Consider the following 15,139-nt stretch of genomic DNA (forward strand, 5'->3'; position numbering starts at 1 on the left):
TTGTATAAAAATACAACCAAACTTATTTATTGATTAAGATTAAATTCTGATGCCAATGTGACATCATATTCAATATGAATCCTATTCCTATGTTTACTAGTAAATGCACCTAGCCAATTTGCCACTGACTGACATGGCTGGAAGTCATCAGGAAATGGAACATTTTCTAAATTCATCTTGAATTTGGTGGCCAAACTTGCCTTTGAAAATTCCCTTTCTCTTCAGCATATTAGGGAGAGGGACAGAGGCATTGAATTATATTAGATTTCCATATGATGAATGCTTTATCTGACTACTGTGACCTTATGAAAAGAAGGACAGGGGCCCTGTATTGAAAAGGGAATTTCAGCAGGTGTCATTTGCATGCATGCAGTGCCTGGTGAAATTCCCTCTTCCTCACAACAGTTAAAGCTGCAGGAGCCCTGCCCTCTTTTGTATCTGGTCAAGAGGGTAAGGCTCCCGCAGCTTTAACTATTGTAATAAGGAGGGAAATTCACCAGGTGCTGCACGCATGCAAAATGACACCTGCTGAAATTTTCATTTCAATACAACTGTAAAAGATGCAGGAGCCCTGTCCTCCTTTTCATATGGTCACCCTAGTTTATCTGACTATACCTCTGCATGGTGAGAGATGAAACTTACCACAGTACAGGAGAACCTGAGATTTCAGTAGACCTCCAGGGTACGGGGGGGGGGGGGAAATGGCAGCTGTTCCCATATGGAGTAGTGCAGGCAAAAGAAAACTTCACCATATGAAAATGACCAATCAAGGTTAGATTGTAATCTTGGACCTTCTCAGTGGCCACCCCCAGGCTTGGAGTGGGTAAGTTTGCTCCCTCTGTTTTGTCCTTCTGCCAGCAAATAAAGACATTTATATTCAAGCAGGCCTTTGGCATTTAAGCCTATCTGTTGCTGAAGGGTTTCCTTTAATTGGTTGGTGCTGCTTATTTCTTTGATTGGTGTGTTTTATTTTGTTTTTAATTGATTTGTTTTAATGCTACATTTTAATTAAGATTTTGTTTTAATTCAGTTCTATTTTTAGCTGATTTGAGTGCCAGTCTTGACAGAAAGGTGAGATATAAATTAAACAAACATTTTGTGAGTTACCATGAATCTTTACTGATGACCATTTTATCACACATTCTACCACTGAATCTATCTGAACCTGATCTGTGGTAAAACCTTCTTCACCATTGGGCAAGTTGGATCTAGATAACTAAGCTGTCCCAAGAGGAGAGAGTTTATCCCTATGCACTTAGGTTCTCTGTATGGGCCCCCGCTTGAAAAAATATATATTTGGGTGTCTTTAGTACTGAAGATCCAAAGAACTTCCCAAGTTTTCCAAAAATTATGAAGCCTGAACTATGGGAAATATCCTTTTCCATATAACGATCGCTCACCTTCTGTAAGTGTTAACAGTTGGCCAACTTTTCCCAAGCCAGATGCTCAGCTTAATCATTCAAAGAACTGTCTGTCTGAAGATATTGCAGCCCAGGTGATATGACTAGTATGTGGAGAGACTCTTCGAATGAATGACTGTATAGTCGTATATTGCCACGAGCCTTTTACCTTAATGAGGAATTGCTTTAAGAGTGTGGTTTATAGCACTCAGAGGGTCAATCAGCATTTTAGTCCTGTAAGGTAAAATAATATAATGCACTACATGTCCCACATAAATAACATTGAACCATAAATGGTGCACACTCTGTGCTTCTAGTTATGAAAAAGGATGCAGTCTATCTGGGGCTGTAAATAAGTATACAGAATCTACAATGCACAGGAGAAATGGATTGAAAATTTGATGAAGACCAAGCCATTTTTCATGTGCAAATTTGAAAAATGAGAGGTGTCAAAATTCTTTGGCCAAGAAGTGCTGATTGTAGGATTTTCCTGTTGTGTTCAGTGAGGTTTGTAGGTTAATTTTGGAGTTAATTAAAGTATGTGTTCACTTGCGGGAGCACTGCACAGTTCATCAAATCTGCAACTCAGGTATAAGAAATTTAAGATGACTGAAACTCAAAATGATTTTAAATTGTGTATGAAGAAGGAGAGTTTCTGTAAAATGCCTAGAATACATCGAATTCCTATGGTCAAATTATACTTGATGTTACTTGCATGCATGAATGTAATTAAGCTGTACTTGTTCACCTCACCCCCAATGTAAATGCAAGCTAGAAGGGGGATGTCTGAGTACCCTTTCTCTTATGCTGTGGTCAAGATGAATCCCCCCTCTCCTGATTGTGCTAACAAAGGCTTTAATACTGATGTAAATATCAGCTGGGTTGTGGTGTGGTGGCAGCGATGATTTTCATCATGACCACAGTGAAATGATGTGACAATCTCAGACATTTTTTTTAGATATCCAAACCTTCAGAGAAGCATGGGTGAATGTTGACAGTGTCATGCCGTTATCAGCTGGGATGATTTGTAAGGCAAAGAGATTGACCTGCCCCCCCCTATGGGAGGCCCTGACTGTAATGAGACCCCCAGCATCAGTAGAGAAGAGGCACAGGGCCATTGTACTGCAGTGGACCCTGAGGAACCTCCAGATGGGACCTCTGAGGGCTGTCGGTAGCAGGGGAGGAAACCAAGTGCCCACTCAGCTCTCAAGCACACCAGTTCTGAAAGGTGGAGGCAGAGGCTGACATGCAGAGATGAAGCATACGCCTCAAGAGGGGTGGTTAAAAGATTCCTCATGAGTACTGGTCTACTCAGGAGTAAATGTACCCTTCATGAGTAAGACCCTTGCCAAAGTGCAGAGGACTTGCAATTGAGGCTTGGATGTGCCTCTGGAAGCTCTGAGTATAGCTAGATCTACACCACTTTATAGTGGTATTGAAGTGCACTGATAACTTTTGGGGCACAATCCACATTCCATATTCCACTTTCATAGTGTTATTTCCTGCTTTCTATTCTGCATTCATAGTGATTTGACACAAAGGGGAAGATATGGCCTATATCAGCCTTCATCTGGAACTGATAGCTGCTGAAGCAACCCCTTAGAACAGTTTCTCTTACCTTGAGCCCTTGCTTCTTTGACCTTGCTCCATGACTGAACCTTTGTGCTTCTGAGCTTTGGGCTGCTAGTTGACACTGCTTTTTGGACTGCATTTGTGTTTGCCTCCTTACATACGTTTGGACATTCCCCATGCCTCAGACCTTTCACTTGGAATTCTCCTTCTTGCTTGGTAATATGAATCCTTTGACCATTATTATTATTATTATTTATTTATATAGCACCATCAATGTACATGGTGCTGTACATTGCCTGTTTACTCCTGGCTATTGCCTGGCTACTTCTACCTTGAACTGCCCTCTTGCTGGACTGATACCCCTGTGCCTGACCTTTTGCCAGTATATTAACTTGCTAGTAGATTTGCCCCTTAATTTGTCCTAATGCTGAGTCTGGCACAGCCAGAGCAGAACAGACATTTATCTAAGATGTCAGCATTTCTTTTTGTGTGTCTGAAAAGTGGAAATGAATTTCTGAATTAGGGATGGTGTGAACATCTGACTGGGTCCTTGAGGGCAGCGGATACTCATGACCCCCCACCACAGGCATTCAGGCATGGGCCCACCCTGGCTTCCAGGCCTCCCCCTCCCCCTGCTGAGGAAATGTGCACTTTCCAGAGACTCCAGAAAGCATGTGTCCCCCGCACCACTGCACCAATAAGGGCCTTAAAAGCCCTATTAATGCAAGGATAAACGCATAGTTTCTGGAGACTCTGGACAGTGTGCATTTCCCCCTTCCATGCTAATGGTGGCCAGAAATTGCCTCCAGAAATTGTGTATTCCTCCTGCCATTAACTCGGCAGGGGAAAAGGCCCAGAAATCAGGGTTGCCAAGGTCTCACAAGCTTCATGAGCACTTGGCAGGGACTCACGTGGCCTGGTTCATGGGGGTCAGGCTGCATTGGTGGCAAGGTGAACACTCAACAATTTTGGTCACTACTAATCTGAATGAACACACACACGCACACACAAACACAAACACACACACAGTTTATTTGGAGTTGTCTGCATTTGGATGTTAATATCATTCACTGAGCTTTGGACATTCACTTCTAAATGTGGTTTTAATCTAGAGGAATATAGGAATCTGCCTTATACCAGGTCCATTTAACTCAGTATATATCCCTTTGGTCCATGTAACTACCCATGTAACTCTGCGGTATGTTGGTGTAGTTACGTGGCCCTTCATATGTTGTTGGACTGCAAGTCCCATCAGCCCTAGTCAGCACAGCCAATGGTGAGAGATGATGGGAGTTTCATCCTAATAACATCTGAAAGGCCTACCGTTTTCCAAGATTTCAGTTGAGGTTCTTTCCCAGACTTACCAGGAGATGCTGTTGTTCAATAAATCTGTGACCTTTTGGATGCAAATCATGTGCTTTGCCCACTGACTTAGGGTCATTCTCCAAAGGGCTTAGGCCCAACATACCTGAGCGTCTGCTTCCTCCTCTGTGCCTCTTTGCGATCTCTGAGTTCAACTACAAGCACCCTCTTAACTAAAGATGCATGAGCATTCCCTTGCTCCAGAGGTGCCTGATCTTTTGCACATGTTCCAAGGATCTATGCTTTGTCCGTTTTCCATGTGAGTACAAACCAAACATTTGTGAGCTTTTGAGCACTCGCTACTGCCATCACAGTCACTGACTCCCCCTTCCCTGTGGGTGCCCATCCTGCCTGGTGCCGCACTTACAGAGCTATGCGGTGTGGCTCCGTGCCCATCAGGTGAGGGGGTGGCAGCAATTTCGCCACCCCTGGGATGGCAGAGAGGGGGTTTGTGGAGTGGTTTTGCTCTTTTCTAAACTACTTACAGCTTCAATGGAGTGGAGCCTCACTCTTGCACGATGGGCCCCACTGCTTTAAAAAAAAAAAGGTGCCTGTACCGTCCCCGGATGTGGCATGGGCATGTGGACCCAGGGGGAGGATCTCAGAACCAGGAAATCCCAAGATCCTCCCCCCTCCCTCCCGGAAAGCCGGGAGGTGTAGAAAGGTAGGGTGACCATATGAAAAGGAGGACAGTGCTCCTGTATCTTTAACAATTGCATAGAAAAGGGAATTTCAGCAAGTGTCATTTGTATATATGGGGAATCTGGGGAAATTCCTTCTTCCTCACAACAGTTAAAGCTGCAGGAGCTATACTAGAGTGACCAGATTTAAAAGAGGGCAGGGCACCTGCAGCTTTAACTGTTGTGATGAAGAGGGAATTTCCCCAGGTTCCCCATATTATACAAATGATACTGCTGAAGTTTCCTTTTCAATAAAACTGTTAAAGATACAGGAGCCCTGTCCTCCTTTTCATATGGTCACCCTAAGAAAGGGCCTAAGTGAGCAGTATCAATGATGAGAAAGAGGCTGGAAAGAAGGTAGACTAGTAAGAAAGACTCACTGAGCAGGTAAGAAGGTAGACTCACTGAGTCTGGGTCCATTGAGGGTGACTTGCCCAAAAGCCTTCAAAAACCTGAAGCCAGCACTAAATACTATTAGTCATTACAGGGAGCAGAGGGAGGGAGAGGAGAAGGAGTAATGGGCTGCAGTTTTAGCACCATCCTGATGTTGGCCATGATGCCCTATATTCCAGCCCCACATAATCTAGAGAACTGAATTGTTTTAAGAGAGAGCTGAGTAGTTTTAAAAAGAGCATGATGGATACAGTCATTTCTTTTATCCTGTCGTCATCTCTGGTGAACATGTTTTGCTGATGTTTTCAAGTGATCATAGGTGTGCCAATGGCTTTTGGGCAATGTTGTGGTGGTGGTGGTGGTGGTGGTGTCAACTCTTGGAGAGTGCTATCATCACATCTCTGGCCTGAATATGCTTCCTACGACTTGGACAGGATCGACACTACTGCTTTAAAATGGTTTATAACAGTAGTGACAACTGTTGGGGCCCAGGACACACTCTATATACCATTTTAAAACCATTTTCAAAGTGTCATATCCTGCTTGGTGTAGATCTGGCCTTGTCTCCCAAGAGATGGCAGAAGACTTTGCATTAAAAGTGCAAGTCCAAAATTGCTACTTTTCCTTCCATGGAAAGACATTCATTTAAAGAGCAGGACCATTTATTCCTGTGGTTTTTAAAGAACTCATCCCTCCTACAAAACCAGGAGTAAAAAGAAATAATTAATAACATAAACAAGTCTTCCTCTTTCTTCTCTGAACTCACAGTAAATATACAAAGCAAAGATCAGATGGAGCTTTGATAATAAGAGATTGAGTCTAAAAAATTAATTAGTAAAAAACCCCACCATGCATTTTAAAGAAAAAATAACATCTCTAATTGCTTTAATTTAAAGATTCATCTCTATTCAAGAATATTTTAAACAACAGCTATGCAGCCTATTAATAATGAAACAGATTTATCTTTTGCGGACCAAACAATAGCTGATTAAATGAATGAAATCTTGTACGAGAGGAAAGTTTAATGAGATCTCATGAACAATTAACTAAAATAACAATTCTGCATTCTTTTTAATCTTATTGAATGAAGCAAAAACAAGGAACGTTCAGCTCTAAAAAATGGCATGCTGAGAAACAGAAGAAAGAGAACATTAAGTGCATTTTACTCTTTCTCCTAAAGCCATGATTAGCACTATGGGATACTTATTAGCATGCACATTGCTTTGACCTGGTTTACCACTCCTTTGTATTTATGCAGATGTTTTAAACAGGTATTTAGTCTTGTACGTTTTTGGGCCCCTCTCTTTACAGGGGCAGTGATGAACACCCACCTTCCTATATTATGCCTTTGCTTAAGGCTATGGATGGATCAACTCCCCATGATCCAAACTGGAAGTAATTCAGACTATTTATTTATTTATTTATTTAATGTATATACCACCCCATAGCCGAAGGTCTCTGGGTGGTTTACAAAAGTTAAAAACAGTGAACATTAAAAAGTATACAAATTTTCAAACCATCAAAAATGTAAAAACAACAGTATAAAACAACAGTATCCATTTAAACAACAACAGTTCTAGGGTCCATTAAAAAACAAACAAACTTAGCATATGTTGTTAAATGCTGTTAAAATGCCTGGGAGAAGAGAAAAGTCTTGACCTGGCACCAAAAAGATAACAATGTTGGTGCCAGGCGAGCCTCATCAGGGAGATCATTCCATAATTGAGGACCACCACCGAAAAGGCCCTCTCCCTTGTTGCCATCCTCAGAGCTTCCCTCAGAGTAGGCACTCAGAGGAGGACCTTAGATGTTGAGCACAGTGTACGGGTAGATTCATGTCAGGGGAGGCATTCCATCTGGTATTGTGGTCCCAAGACTAACCAAATCAATTATCTGGTTGTTTGCTGAAAGTCCAATACATTCATCAAAACCGCTCTTTACTGTCACACACCAGCCCACTTCATACATTAATCACATGGAAGGGAGCTGTACAGAATGAACGGAAGCAGGGCTGCATCACTGGTCCTTCTTCCTGGATGGCTGTGCATTGGGGAAAATGTAGGGCCAAATGTAGGCCACAAATTCTCAAAGGGAAAATGCTTCACCCAAAAAGATGACAAAGGAGGACACCGATTTGCACAACATGTGCTTATGCTAGGGTGACCATATGACCGGACTTGCCCGGATTTGTCCGGGTTTTTGATGGCAAATCCGGGAGGGGGAGGGGAAATCCGGTGTTTTTTTTGCAAAGAGCAGCTCTAATGGGAATTAACAAAAATGCTTATAACTCCGTCATTTTTAAAGATAAAGACATGAAACCTGGCACAATGATAACTCTTAAGAAGAGCTTTAGTCATACCAAATTTGAAACAAATCTGTTCATCCATTGATTTTTTTTGGAATTTTTTAAAAATTGAGGTTTTAAAATTATTTTTTAAACTGTCATTTTTAAAGATAAAGAGCTGAAAGTTGGCACCATGATAGCTTTTAGGTAGAGCTTTAGCCGTACCAAATTTAAAACAGATCTGGGGGCAGTAGCAAACCCTGTTAACAACAACAGCAGCTTGAAATGAGTGAAGATACAGTCAGAAAAGATATTTGAGGGAAGGGGAGAATGTAACACACAGAGTATAGCAAAAGCTTCAAAGTACAGCAAAACCTACAAAAGTAGGAGTGAGTGAAGTTAATTTCAGATACATTGAATCTCCCACTTGTTCTTTATTTCAGTGATTTTAACATTAAGATGTTATATAGAACAGATTTGTCTTAAATGTGTGCTGTAAAATCAGACATGTGACCAAGGCTATGTTCAGGTGGGCATGCCCCCTTTGTACTGGACACGCCCCCTTGGGGGCGACCATGTTGTCCTCCTTTTTGGTTTCCAAAATATGGTCACCCTAGCTTATGCTAATTTGCATGTATGGATGTACATACCTGTTGATAGGTTTGTTTTTCTATAATTGTTTTCCTATATTTATAAACTAAAATACTTGATTAAAAAAGAAAAGAAAATGATTGACAGAACATAAGACATGATATCTGCATAACAATATCTGTATTTCTTCATGTGTCATAAATGGTTCTGTAAACTTCCAAGTATTGACTTTTGCCTCCAGTGATTTCATAGAATCATAGAGTTGGAAGGGGCCTAACAAGGCCATCGAGTCCAACCCCCTGCTCAATGTAGGAATCAATGCACATGGGTTCCCTGGTAGTCACCCTTCCAGAAACTGACCAGGCCTAGACCTGCTTAGCTTCATCAAGTTTGCAGCATCCCACGCCATCACACCAAATACATTTTCTTATAATAAGACTCAATGTCTTTGCCTTATATGAAATGTAGCAATCCTTTAGCTCACATTATGAACAGAATAGAAACACCTGCCTCTTCTGCAAAGGACTGCTTGCCAAGTCTTACATTTTAATAGGAATTAAACTGAAAGTGATGCACCCCACAGTTGAATAATGTATTCCACACCAAATCCTTTACATTTGAGTAGTCCACTTCCCATTGTCATTGAAATCGTAGAGTTTAATAGGGTTTGCTTCCTAGTGATGTTTAGGGTCATTGATACTTGTTTTTAAAGGATCTCATGAGTAATTGCATTTCCTGTTCTTGTAATGTAGTTTTCAAACCTACACTAGCAAGAAAGTTCATTTTGATTTAAAAATGGCTCACTTCCACTCTCTTCTCATTAACTCAAAGCCCGACTTGCCCAACAGAGTTTGCTATCTCTGATAAATGTTTGTTATTCACCATCATTTTATCATCCACAAACCCCCTCCCAGTTTCTTTCCTGTTTTAGATACTTCTACATGTATGATTTCCCTTGTGCGTGCTACGTCAATGTCACTATTTACAAAAGATAAGAAAATTACATAAAATGCCTCACATGCAATTACAGCCAAGACCATGACAATATGAATGGCATGGCTTCATTTGTGCAGAAACACAAGCTGCACTTTTTCAAATTTCACTGGTTCCTGAGCAACAGGAGGTGTTGAACCTTTTGACTCTGCTGTCAGGGCCCTGCCTCCCACTGGGCACAGTTAGTAGTATCTGCCCTCCATAACAAATTTCTGAGGGTGGGGGACAACACTGATTGACAGAGTGAGAAGCAAGACCCAGTGGAGGCTGTTGCCTCTAATTCCAGTGGGTCTGTGAATCCATTCCAGGTTTCAGTCAGAAACAACCAGAACTCTATAGGAGTTCCAAGGTGCTCAACCTATTTTGGTGATCAAGTTCAACACCTTGGATAGCTCCTTCAGAGTTCTGGCTGGTTCTGACTGAAACCCAGAATGGATTTACAGCACCATCAAAATCTGAAAAACCAGCTTCCATTGACAAGAGCATTGAGCTGAATGCTGTTATGTCATGAGTTAAACATGTTATCTCACAGTACTGAATCTCTTCACATTGGTATATAGAGAAAAGTTTAAATCAACCAGGTTTTTGTAGGCATGGTTGGCCATTAGTCCAACGATTGTAATTGTACTTTTCCTAAGTATGGCTGATGGTTGATAACATGTAACACACCCAATTGCCTATTTTATATGGGTTTGTCTGGCCATATACAAAGTCAGGTGCAGAAATTTGAGAAAATGATTCAGCCCCAAAGAGAGGAAGCAAATGACTCCAGCAATGGTGATTTCCATGGTATCCCTGTAGGAAATTCATGAAGTGGCCCTAAGCCATACCAAGAGCTCCTAGGCCTAGTAAGATTTTTTTATTGCATTTGTATTCTGCCATTCCTCCAAGGAGTTCAAGGTGGCATGTATGACCCATTCCAGTGCTGTGCTGAATATTTCTCCCACAGTTTTTCCAGACCATTTTCATTCCATTTGACAGAAAAGAAATTCAAAGGGGAAGCAAATTTTAGAGAAATTCTCTTAGGTTGTAAGTTACCTTATGAGTTGCCTGAAGAGTGTATGCAAGTAACCTGTCTTTCATTGTACAAGCATCTCTCTAGCAGTCTGTAGCCTCCTCAGCTTCCCACACTTCAACTATATCCCAGGAGAAGACATCCTGAGGTAATTTGTCCTCTGGGGATATTTCATATTAGAAAGTGCAAGCGGCTTGGTAGGCTGAAGAGCAATGGAGAAATGTGCAGTAGAAAAAAACACAAAAAACCAAAACAAAACACGTACATAACACTGTTGGGTACTGCTCAGTGATTAGGTAGGCTCAAAAACACAACTAAAAGAAATTCAAAATAAATTATAAAACATCTGAAAATGTGGCAGACAAATGAAAGGCACTTCCATGGGGAAAGGAAGTTTTTCAGAAAATTGGAGGACAGATTTTGGCACAGCACTATCAACACATTTTATTTACCATTTTTTGTGGTTGCCACCTACCCTGCCACTGCCCTGGAAGGACACTAGGTATGGAGGCATTATGGAAGATGCAAGACGGGGCTCAAATTATTTGTTGCTGTTGCTATTTGCAGTGGCAATGCAAAGAAACAGAAAACCCTTCAGGAAAACAGAAAGAAGCTATGCTATGACCTCAGCAATGGTGAGCCCTGTTTGTGAAAATCTGTTGGAGAATTTCTTCTTCCCTTAGCAAGATTTAGTGAAATTGTCCTCCCAAACAGGGTGGACAATTTTGAGAGGCCAGTTGTGCATAGCTCCCCAACACCACCACACTCCCAATTTTTCCTCACAACAAACTTCTGAGGGAAGTTAGGCTAAGAAATACTGACTGCCCAAGGTCACACAAATTATACCATGTCTGAGTGTGGATTTGAACCTTGATTTCTCCAGTCCTAGTCCAGTACACCGCATTGGACTTCACATGTTGACAAACATAGGACTCAAAACAGTAGTTTGGGAGGGGCGATTTCAAATATTTGCTCCATTTTGGAATGGCAGAGGCTGCCTGAGAAGTTCAGGGAAGCTCTGACTTGTAAATGTGAGAGAATCATCAGAGATGCTCCAATTCAGGCTATCCTAATTGATAGCTAACCTTTGCTTTTCTCTGGTAGTGTTTCCTTTTATGGTTATTTAAAATTCAAACCAGGTACTCTAAGTCTGATTACCCCCACTGCTCACCCTCTCCCCACTTCACACCCGCTAAAGAAATGTATACCTAAGATGCTATAGATCATGGTTGGAAGGGAAATGGTGACAGCTTTTGTGCATTTATCCTTGGTAGGTTGATTAGTTTGCTGGTATGCATATTTTTAGTGGCTAGTGACTCCATCTTGCTCTGTCCTTGACTTATACAAGGAGGTAGTAGTCAGGTATTTTATAGAGCTGTGCCAAAACTATTTACAACAGGTGTGCTTTTGTGACACTCCCCCTTTTGTAATATTTTACTACTCCTTAAGAAAATGTTCATTTTTGAATTTAAGTTGCCTTCGCTTGCCGTTACTCTCAGTTGCCTTCCCTTGCCCCCAGTGATATCATCACAATGCATGATTTCTAATTAGAAGGCCTCTGTTGAGGAAGCAGCAGCAGCAAGAGGGAAACTGTCACTTGATGCAGCAAATGCCATTGGAAACTACGGTACTAAACAGGATTTTAAAAGGTAAAATGTCTCACAGCCTAAGTGGTTTTTGGAGAGAAAAAACATTCCTTCCTACCCTACTGAAATTGCTAGTTTCTCACCCAAAATGAAAACTGAAGACGATTCAGCACGGCTTTTAGTTAAAAGACCAATAAAGGAGCATTCATCTGCTGAGGGGTTCTTTTTTTGGGGGGGGGGTTTAAAGTTAAGAGTAGCTTGAGATGCAAAAGTGTGGCTAGGTTTGTTATTCAGGCATAGGTGTGCTAGAACATTCTTTCAAACACTGTCCTGTTCTAAGGCCATGTTTGTGCATTGGTGTTGGTCATTGTTGTTTTGGAGTTTGGCAAACAATGTGGCTTTGATGTACTTGGGTATTTTATTGTTAACAATGTCTTTGAATTCCCGAGTTGCTTTTAGTTTTTTATATGTTATGGGGGATTTCATTTTGATTTTTACCGGTATCTGTTGCTTTCTCTGATGTTTCTTCCTATGGATGATTTAGCCTACAATTCGATATTTTTTGTGAACCGCCCAGAGAGCTTCGGCTATTGGGCGGTATAGAAATGTAATAAATAAATAAATAAATAAATAATTGACTTACTTGGGAGTAAGCCCTACTGAACTCAGTGGGGCTAGCTTCTGAATAGACGCGTGTAGGAGTGCACTGTATGTCAAAGACAGCATCAGTTAAATGTGCATGTATTGAATTCTTGAAAAGGGAGACTATGAATTGAACACGGTGATTAGGTAATGATATATAATGGGCGAGTGTCTCTTCTTTATGTTAATGACATCAAGAACTAATGAAACATAGTGCACGCTCATAAAAGTAGTAGGCTTTCCAAGGCATGTTTATGTGAAATGCTCACACGCATTTATTTTGCTCTTTTAAGAACTGCCATGACTTGAAAGAAAAGTAGTTAACTTTGAGTCAGAAGTTACTACTGCCATCACAGTGTGTGTCTTAAGCTGTATGAAAACAAAACGGGGAAAGGGCAATGAATGTCTTTTTCTGACACACAACCCTCCGTTTCCAGATGAACTCCTGGAGTTTTGCCTTGCAGGCATACTCTTTTAGAAATAAATCTATGTTATTTTTTTCCATGTGTGGAACAAAGATTTGTTTTCAGCATCCCTTTCCTTGACATGCAAAAAGCATATCACATCTAACTTGTCAGGAAATCTGATCAATAGCGTAATCCTATACATGTCTACTCAGAAGAAGTAAGTCCTTTCTCTGGCCTTATTCTCAGGCAAATGGCACAGTATTGAAGTGCGAGTCTTTTTTGCAGGGTTGGAGGGAAGGCTTGGAGTTTCATCCCATTCCATTTCCACACACACACACACACACACACACACTTCTATTTTATCCTTGGGGATGTGTCAAGACTGCATTTCTCGGGTGTCTGAAACCTATGTGGTGTACCTAACAGGCCCAGATGTGACTCTGCCAAGATGCCCATGGAGAAATCACCATTCATTGGATGAAATCAAGCACTTCATTATTGCTGATTGGACAAGCTATTCCCATACACCTTTTTCTCTAAGTGGCAATGTTGAGAATTCTTTATCCTATCCCACTGAGTTGATGGTGGTTTGCACATCTGCTACATGATTTGTGAGTATGCTTTGAACTAACCTAGGCCCTTTCTACACCTAAGGATTATCCCAGGAAAATGGAGGGATCATCCCTACCTGTTTCTGGGATTCCCTATGTGTCATTTGGATGCACAGGGATGATTCTGGGATGATCCCGGGGGAAAAGGCAGGTGTAGAAACGGCCCTAGAGTAGTTTTACCCTACCCTGTGCCTGCTTACCCTACCCTGTGCCTGTTGGCATTCTCTTCCCCTCCTTATTGTTTTACTATGATTTTATTAGAATGTAAGCCTATGCGGCAGGGCCTTGCTATTTACTGTTTTACTCTGTACAGCACCATGTACATTGATGGTGCTATATAAATAAATAAATAAATAAATAATAATAATAAACATTTATTTTGGTTTTCTTTTTGTGTTGTCTCTCTTCCTATACTCTTTTGTTCTGATCGTAAATAAATCTTTTGATTGAATAGCAGGTCTTGATTGGATATTGGGATTAGTGACTTGTAACTTTTGGATTTTCATGAGCCAAGTGATCCTACCAAGCTGTGGTACAAGGGACAGGGAGACAGGGTGAAGGCTTCTCAATGAAGACTGAACAGTAAGGCTGTCTATCTCTGTACTTAGGGCACAGTCTTATATGGAATTAGAGGCACTACTGTTTCTACCCTGCATACAGGTTAATGGAGGAGCATGGCCAAAGTTTTATCAATTCTCCATACTATGTTACATATCTATTCCATAATGTGTGACAGGGTTTTGTGGTGAAGCCTCAGACAACAATTGACTGAGCTGCTGCGATGTTACAGAATGTTCACAAACACCACAACTTCTAATGGTTAAACACTTTTCTATGAAAGCTCTCTCTGTGTGGTTAATTTTATCTTCTATCCTCTGAGCTGGTGGCTCTAATGACAGAAGGGAGAATTGTAGAACAGAGTTCATGGTAGTATGTTGCAAACCATGTAGTGGGATACCAAAGTGTAGCTCTCTCCCAACAGCCAGTCCCAAGCTGGAAAGACACCAATCCACGGGGATGGGAGTGGATACAATAACTAGTGGCCACACCAGCTTGGCAATGATTGGAAGTGATAGAGGTACAAATGAACAGAGGAAGAAGGTGCAAAACTTTCCTCTTAATAATTATTGTCAAGGCTGAGTTAATAGGTGTGGCTTTCCCCAAAAAAATTTACTTGTGTCTTAGTAGACAAACATGTGGCATATGAATCTTTAAAAAGTCTTAAATAATATTCATGTCTTTTTGTATCTCTAAGTAAAAGATTAAGCAGGGGGAAGGGGCTGTTGCTTAGCAACCAGTAATTTCAGCCTGGAGAATTTAAGAAGCATCACAAGAACACAGCAACTGGGAGGGCTTAGAGGAAGTGTACCTGTTGACTTGAGGAAGGAAAGAAAGAAGAGGAGAGAAATGGTTACTTAACAGAAGTTATACAAATTGTATACCTCTCAGGTGACCTCTGAAATTAAAGGCAACCGTGCATAGTGGAGAACTACTGAACCCAATAGGACAAGTTAGTCATGACTGTCTTAAGTGCCATTGAATTCCATGGGTCTGCTCTTAAGCATGAAAGTATTCCTTTTTCCCTCCAGAGTAGACTGGTCTC

Source organism: Elgaria multicarinata, chromosome 7, assembly GCF_023053635.1.
Source record: "Elgaria multicarinata webbii isolate HBS135686 ecotype San Diego chromosome 7, rElgMul1.1.pri, whole genome shotgun sequence".
Taxonomy (NCBI): Eukaryota; Metazoa; Chordata; class Lepidosauria; order Squamata; family Anguidae; genus Elgaria; species Elgaria multicarinata.